The sequence below is a fragment of the Nycticebus coucang genome, chromosome 18 (assembly GCF_027406575.1).
Source record: "Nycticebus coucang isolate mNycCou1 chromosome 18, mNycCou1.pri, whole genome shotgun sequence".
Lineage (NCBI taxonomy): Eukaryota > Metazoa > Chordata > Mammalia > Primates > Lorisidae > Nycticebus > Nycticebus coucang.
This window is the reverse complement of record NC_069797.1, coordinates 45496270-45503686: the sequence shown is the minus strand read 5'-3', so window position 1 is coordinate 45503686 and position 7417 is coordinate 45496270. Positions and strand designations below refer to the sequence as shown.

At 43.0% G+C, this 7417-nt stretch overlaps 1 pseudogene across 1 annotated transcript; it reads left to right on the top strand.

Annotated features, from left to right (window-relative positions):
- Nucleotides 1-6306: 6306 nt before the first annotated feature.
- LOC128570646 (protein FAM177A1-like) lies at nt 6307-7007 on the top strand (annotated as a pseudogene). The gene has a single exon (XR_008375600.1). The product of XR_008375600.1 is annotated as a protein FAM177A1-like (transcript).
- Nucleotides 7008-7417: the final 410 nt, after the last annotated feature.

Genomic DNA, 7417 nt, shown 5'->3' with positions numbered 1-7417 from the left:
TAATTACACACTGCAAAAGGTGCAATGAAAGAAAAGAACTGGGGTTTTAAGAGAGAATAACTTTACTGAAGGGTCAAGGGAGCCCTTTTGGAGGAAGTGATGTCTGAGTTCAGGATAAGTAGGGCCATTAGTTGCACTGTGTGTGTTGGCTGGGCACCCATAGCTCAATGGTTAGAGTGCTGGCCTGTGCACTGGGGGTGGCAGGTTCGAACCTGGCCAGGGCCTGCTAAACAACAACAACAAAAAATGCACCCTGTGTGCGGCATGAGCACTGTCACCTCCAGCCACCCTTTCTCCCTTCTAGGGGATGAAATTGATGGTCCCCTATCTTCTCAGGAAGGAATCAAGGTAATAACATTTAGCTCCACTCTAATGATCCAATTTCATTTCTGGTTTCATGTCACAGACTTGTCAGGGTGCTGGGGACAAAAGCAGCCCAAACACCAAAACCTCCCTTATCTTCACCAAAGCCTTGTCACCCTTTGTCCATCCTATCAAAAAGTGGCCACCAGGGCTTCTGTCTTTAATGTGCTCTTTGTCGAGGAATCAAGGAACTGAATCGGCATTGATGGAGCCTTGACGACGTGCCCAGGAGGTTCTAAGTTGGTAGCCAGTGTCACTTTGTGGCTAAGAGCATTCACTTCAGAGCCAACCCCAGGCAAGTTGATGGGTGTCTCTGAGCCTCAATATCCTCACAACAAAAATAGGAATGCCGCCCTCCTGCAGGTCCCTGTGAGGATAGACAGGGAAGGCCTGACCCAGAGAAGACCTTCCCTAACCAGCTGCTACAAGCGAGACAGAGAAAGAAACAGGAATCCCGCGGACTGACACCAGCAAACTGCTCCTGTCCCCAGGTCGGCCTTGGCCCAAAGCTGGTGGCTTTCTTCTTCCGGCCCCCACCACCTCTCTCAGCGACTCATCCCCCACCAGAAGACAAAGAAGAAGAAGCCAAAAACATTTTTTTTCTGCTTAGTTTGAGAACACGTTCTGTGGTTTTACTCTTGTGGTAAGCACTTCTTTGCTGTTAGGGAAAGACAGGAACTTGTGTGTCTAGTCACCGGTCTCCAGGGAAGGCAGCTGTGGAGACAGCTCCGAAGGACGCAGGGTGGCAGGAGGGACAACTTCCACAGCAGGAAGCATCAGAGTGGCATGTCCACACCAGGAGGTCCTGCGTCTTGTGGGTTTTTCTTTTATTCACGCAGCCAGTATGGCGTAGTCACGTCAGAGCCTGGGGATTCCAGTCCTATTCCTGCACCACTGATAAGCTGGAGCAGCTCACTTTCCCCCGGTCCTGTCCTGCAGATGTAGACAAGGTCCTTTCTCCTCCTCAAGGCCATGGGGTGACATCAAGATCCCAGAGCCAGAGAGTCCCTGTTGGGGGTGGTTCAGAAAGGATCTTCAGAGTCAGTTTTCTGTGTGACCTTCCACAAGTTACTTAATCCTTCTGGGCCTCAGTTTCCCCATCTGTGAAGTAGGGGTAAATAAAAACAAATCGCCCGTGTCTTTAGGAGGGTGCAGTGCGGCCAAGTGAGACCTTCACATAGTGCTGGGAGGTGCATGTGGGGACAGGGCCCACAGGAGCAAAAGCCACCCTCTCTGTTCTGCTCACACCAGGGGCGCCAAGAGCTGCTTCCCAAGGTGTTTCAGGGGGACAAGGCTCCTGCTCAGCCAGGATTTCCTGTTGTCCTCTTTCACTCTCTGAAAGAAAAGAAAAGAAGCAACGTTCCTCTGGAGACCTTTGTCCTGAAAGTAGCCAGGGCTGACTATATTGAGCTACTTTCTGAATTAAAAAAAAAAAATGTTATTGTTTACCTAACGGTTCTGCTGTGAGAAATGGGTGTCTGTTCCTTTAACCAGGGCGCAGCGCAGACAGATCGGCTCCGGGTTGTTCGCAGCAGCAGGGAGGGGCAGGAGGGCATCCTGTTGTTGAGTGGAAGTGACAGAGAGAGGCGGGCTGACAGACAGACAGACAGACAGCAGGGGTGAGGTCAGCAGAGACCTGAGCAGGGGAACCCAGCTCCTTTTTTGTTGTTGTTGTTGTTTCCTTTGGAGAATTTTCTTTTTCGAAAAGAAAAATGTATTATTATTTTTGGGGGGGGGAGGGGGGCTGTATTTTCCAGTCTAACCCAAGACACTACTGGTTTACTTAAGACAGGCGAAACTTCTTCAACTGGACTCTGCGGGGAGCGGGGAGGGTCTATTGGTGCATTTAAAGAGAAAGAAGGCCCTGACCGTCTTGAGTCCATTATGTAAGAGGGGTTGAGCTTTTCCTAAATTCAGGACTTGGAAACAGGAATCAGAAAAAACACATCTCATTTACTGAATGGCCATGCTTTCCCTACTATCTCCAGTCCTCCCAAAAGCCCTGCCACAGTTTATGCATCCCCATTTTACAGATGTGGAAACAGGTCCAGGCAGACCAAGGGCAAGCCCAAGGACAGATGACAAGACATGATCTAAGGTTTCGCCACAAGTGTTTCGGCTTCTCTCTCCTGCACCCTGTGCTGCCTCCTTTGTGCACATAGCAGCCAGCCTGAGGCTGGACTTCTGGCTGGTGGGTTTACTAGCCTCTGGTTTAAATACTTCCAGCAACCCCTCAGTTCTTCAGGTTTCTCCAGTACCGAACAGCAAGCCCACAGTTGTAAACTCTGCCGGATGTGCCTCATTCAACCACCACTATTCTCAGCAATGTTACAGAGTATTTAAAAAGTTTAAGAAGCATTTTATCAATTGCCAAATCAAATTGTGTGACTGATGCTTCTGCCTACATTTAGTAGGTGGCTCCCCAGCTCCTGCATGATCCCATCTCTGCCTGCTCTTTCAGTCCCATCTCATTCTCACCCTCACTCACTATGTTTTCCAAAAATCTCGCTGCTCCTCTGACACACGCTGCCCTTAGTGTGAACAGCAGCCTCAGACCAGCAGCACCAGCATCCCCTGGAAGCTGGTTGGAAATTCCAGGGTTCTGCCCTCACCCCAGCTACTCAGTCAAAATCTGCCTTTTAATAAGATCCCCAGGTGTACATCAACACATGAGAAGCATCACTAATCGCACATTCCGCTTTTCCACCTCAGGGCCTTTGCACATGCAGCTCCTGCTGTGTGGAACACTCCTTTTTCTTATCTTGGCCTGTGTTGGCTGTACTCATCCTGAACTCAGACATCACCTCCTCCAAAAGCGCTCCCTTGACCCTTCAGTAAAGTTATTCTCTCTTAAAACCACAGTTCTTTAAAAAAAAAAAAAAGTTCTTTTCTTTCATCGCACCTTTTGCAGTGTGTAATTACATATCATCTTATTGAATGTGTGTCTCCATGAAGGCAGGACAGGTCTCTCTGGCTTCCCAGGAACATAACAGGAGCTGCACAAACACATGTTAAATAAATGAATGAATGAGGGAACACAGTTTGTTTCTGGTGCTGCTTAGAAAGAGAAGTTCCCAGGCAGGGTGAACGTGGTCGCTATAGGCATTTGGTCTCCACATGGGGCATTTCCATTCAGTTTCAGCAAATATTTCCTGAGTGCTATTGTGTCCCTAGGGCTGGAGTCAGATGCATAAGGAGACTATTTGTGACAAAGTGGATTCCAGAATTTGGAGCAATGATTCTGTAGTCTTGTCCAAGGAACAAGGTGGGGGATGAATGAAATTAGCACAAGAAGTGCACATTCCTGGTGGTAACAGCAAGAGACCCTTAGGAAGAGGGAAAGGAAGTTAACATTTCCTAGCCCCCAGGCTCCTACACAGCTGGCTAGCCAGTGTCAAAGAGGAATTTTAAATCCGCTAAAATAACACATGAATTGCTTGAAAAACCCATGACTTTTGCCTTGTTTTTGTTTTTGAGTAAGATTAAGAATGCACAGTTATAAGGTTATGGGGGGGGGAGCAGAAAGAGGGACGGAGGGAGGTGGGTGGGGCCTTGGTGTGTGTCACACTTTATGGGGGCAAGACATGATTGCAAGAGGGACCTTACCTAACAATTGCAATCAGTGTAACCTGGCTTATTGTACCCTCAATGAATCCCCAACAATAAAAAAAAAAAAAAGAATGCACAGTTCAAAAATACAATACTCCATAAGTACCCTCATCCCTCCCCACTGCTTAGTTCCATTCTCCAAAGATAACTACTTTTTAACACTTTCGTCCATTTCTTCTGGTAGTTTATTTCAAGTCTCTGAATATATTTAACTGCTTCTTGGTTTATTAATTTTATATATTGCTTATAGATTCCTTCTTTTGACATGGAGAAAAAAATTCAACTGTTTTCTATCACTCCCACTTTCTTAACTATTCTCCTCCAGGATAATTGTATCATGACTAATTATCTTTGCAAACCCAAGTAATGTATTTACATCTCAACGTCTTCCTCTTTCCCCTGTTGTTAGTCTTTCTTAACTTTCTACTTTATAAAAATATTATGACTTCTAACTCTCCTTCGGACACCTATCTCCTAACTTCTGCCATCTGCATATGTACCTTGTCAAGACTAAAAACATTTACATTCTGTTGTTTGGCAAACAAAACTACATCTTCAATTCTTTATCTATGGCAAGATCTAAAATTTGAAAATAAACAGCATTGACATTATGATTATAAATAATATTCCTAAATAATGCTTAATAATTATGTCTCCTTTATTCTAAGCTTTTTGATTTTCCTTGAGTTTCTAATTGCCTTTTTTTCTTGCATTATTTGTCTTTATTATAATCTCTTCCCTCCGACCTCCCCAAACTCTGCATCCTATGAAATATTCAGTCAAGCCTATTTTTTCCCCCAAGGAGATACCCCTATCAACGCTGCCCCCATTGCCCCTACCTGACTTCCACACCATCTTCCTGCATGGTTTCTTTCTAAGAACCCTCCTTATGCTCTTCTGGATTAGACCTATAGTATTCTGAAGGCTGTGACTTCGTCTTTCTTGGTTTTTTCCCTCATGTTTACTGGAGCACATTCTTAATTAACTTCCTAAGGAAGAATTTATGAGAGATACCATCTGTAAATCCTTGTATCATTTGAAAATATCTCTTGCTTACTTGATAACTTTTCTGAATAAAGTAGAGACTTTTCGGTTGAAAATCGTTTTTCCATAGAACTCTGAAGTCATTTGCTTAAATGTGTATTCCAGCATTCAACATTCCTAAGAAGTCTGATTCTTATTCCTAAAACATTTAGATGATGTTTTCTTTCTTTTTTCATTTTTCCCTCCTTCCTTCCTTTAGGATTTTCTCTCTTCCCTTTTTGCACTGATACTTCACAGTGATTTACCTTTTTTCACTTGATTTTTCATTAACCTTTCAGCTCTGGAAAATTTAAACATTATTTCACTTATAAATTCTTCCCTTCTATTTTCTTTATTCTCTTCTGCAACCCCTATAAATTGAATGTTGCACCTCCTAGATTAGTCGTCTATGTCTCTTATTTTATTTTTAATAGTTTTCATCTCTTTACTCTCTGAGATAACTCATTGTTCTAATCTTATTATCCATGTCATGCACTTGATTTTTTTATATTACTTATATTTTCAATCTCTAAGAGCTGTACCTTATTCTTAAATTGTTACTTTTTGGCATGTTGAGTTTTTGTGGCATAATATCTTCTCAAATTATTCTCAAATCTCTGAGAATAATAATTAGAAAAAAAGGTTTTAATTCTTTTCTGATCTCTAAATTGTATTTTCTCAATTCTCAATCTCTCTCTCTCTCCCTTCCTCTCATACTCCCCCGATCACAGGTGTTTCCCAAATATGAGGTGATCTTCAGTTATTGTTTCACTTTTCTTTGTTGTTGTTGCAGTTTTGGCCAGGACCAGGCTTGAACCCGCCACCCCCAGTATATGGGGCTGGTGCCCTACTCCTTGAGCCACAGGCGCTGCCCTGTTTTACATTTTTAAATAAATCAAACATGACTTAAAGATGTTTTTCCTAATTTAATCTATGCATTTAAGATATCAGATCAAAATTTCAATAGGATTTTTTTCATTAAATCATAACTGTGTATATTCATGGGATCAATAGGATTTTTAATGAGATTTGATACAATGATTTTATATGTATGTACATATGGACTAGAGTTAGCCAAGATAATTTGGAAGAAGACAGGCAAAGAGGAAAGTGTGGAAAAAATGGGTTGTTCAATAATTGGCACCAAGTATATTAACTATACACATGGAAATTTTAAAATGAGATATCTGCCCACTGTACAAATAGAAATACATTTCAGATGGATTAAATTTGAAAAAAAGAAAAGCTTTAAAAATATTTTAAAGAGCCCGGTAGCCGGGCTCCGCCAGCGACTGGGCGGGGAGGCGGAGGATGGCAGTGAACTTATCGACCATTACCCTCTGTCTTGCCAGCCCCAGCAGCCCTGTGGCAGCCTCAACGATGGACCCGGACCCAGAGGGCCGTGTGGAGGGAGAAGAGTCAGCGTCGGGAGCTGCGGCCGCTGCGGCCGCCGCGGCATTCGGGGACTTCGCGCGGCAGATGAGTAATGAGAGAGGCTTTGACAATGTGGAACTGGGAGTCATAGGAAAAAAGAAGAAAGTCCCGAGGAGGGTCATCCACTTTGTCAGTGGTGAAACAATGGAAGAATACAGCACAGATGAAGATGAAGTCGATGGCCTGGAGAAGAAAGATGTTTTGCCAACTGTTGATCCATGTGTGACTTTCTTGGAGAGAAGATTGCATCTGTTTTGGGCATCAGCACCCCAAAGTACCAGTATGCCATGGATGAATATTACCGGAGGAAGAAGGAGGAGGAGGAGGAAGAAAACAGGATGTCTAAAGAAGCAGAAAGACAGTATCAGCAGAACAAAATGCAGAGTGATTCCACCATTAAGACAGATCAACCAGAAGCAGTGGTATCCAGTTCATTTGTGAATCTCAATTTTGAAATGGAGGGAGACAGCGAAGTAATTATGGAAAGCAAACAAAATCCAGTCTCTGTCCCACCATAGAAGGAAATGATTATCAAACTTCAAACCCTGTTTTTTTATACCATTAACTTTCATATTCTCTATAAAGTAGGACTTCATATAAAAAAAAATATTTTAAAGAAAATAAAGGAGAGTATCTGTATTAGATTGGCATAAGGAAAGACTGTTAAAACAGGATGGAAAAATCCCAAAAAGAAAATGATCTATACATTCAACTAAAGTCAAATTTAAAAGTTCTGCACTATGAATGATACCGTAAACAAAGATGAAAGGCAAGGCCCAGAAGAGATGCTCAGTTCACATGACCGATAACGGTTGGTACACAGGATGTATAAATACCACCTACAAACAACTAAACAAGCAAGACAAGAAATGAGTAACATAGAAAGAGGAAGGGCAAAGAATGTTAATAATCACCTCCAAAAAGAAAAACCACGTGAGCAACAATCACATGAAAATATGGTCAATGGCCAAGCACAGTGGCTCACACA